Below are 1061 nucleotides of genomic sequence, written 5' to 3'. Positions count from 1 at the left end.
AAAGTTACAAGGATTATTATTGTATTTGAAGGAAATGAAATGGAAGATTAATCATGTTTGAATTGATGACTGGAGTGAAAGCATTTTTTTTTTTTTTTAAATTAAGAAAATGACAATAGGCGAATTTAGAATTTTGTGGTAGAAAATGATGGAATACAAACATTTTTCCACCCTTTGTTTTGTTATGTTTTCTCAACCTCAAATAAGATATTGTATTCTTCGACATTGTTAGAGATATTCTTAATCTTACTTTATGTGCAAGCCAAGTTTCTTACTTATATTAAAAATTTATTAACCATAGTTAGTGTATGTTTAGTGTAGGATTTAGCCTATTATATATACCTATGTTAAATTCATTGTAACACAGGATTTGTACTACGCTTTTATATAATAAAGATATAGCACTTTTGGGTTTCCTTCGTGGACATAAGCCGTCAGGTTGAACCATGTAATCTTTGATCTCTTGTGTCTCTATTTTATACTTCCCTCTTCTGCATCTATTCAAGCATATTTAACATGGGTATTAAAGCTAATATTAACGAACATTATTGCTCATCTAATTGTATAGAACTAATACTAATGAAAAGTGTTTTCTCTTCAAATAATGCTTGTAAGCAATTTTTTTGTGAGCTTGTTTTGTGGTGGTAATTGGGTAGATTTTTGAATCATACCCATTGTATAATGGGTTAGTGAAGCGAGTTTAATGAACAAAGTTTAGTTACAAAATTAGTTGCAGTCTTAGACTACAAACTTACTTAATATTTTTTTATTAGATGTGAATTTTGACAAATCTACCATTAGATTACATCTTCTTCTTATTTCCTCCATGCTTATAAAATTTCAAGAAAATTAAAGACCAATAACTATGTCATCAATAAATTTTTTAAATTGCAAGATTTTGTAATTTAAAATTATGCATAAAATATAAACTTATAGATCATATAGTAAATTATATATCCAATTGACACAAAATTTAAGATGTGTATTAAGAGTGTAAAGAACATGCAATTCAACGGTTAGATTTTCAAAATATGTTGTAATATTTATTTTATTGAGTGAGT

This window comes from Quercus suber, unplaced genomic scaffold (assembly GCF_002906115.3).
Source record: "Quercus suber isolate HL8 unplaced genomic scaffold, Cork oak 2.0 scaffold_162, whole genome shotgun sequence".
Taxonomy (NCBI): domain Eukaryota; kingdom Viridiplantae; phylum Streptophyta; class Magnoliopsida; order Fagales; family Fagaceae; genus Quercus; species Quercus suber.
Note: the sequence above shows the minus strand (reverse complement) of the source record.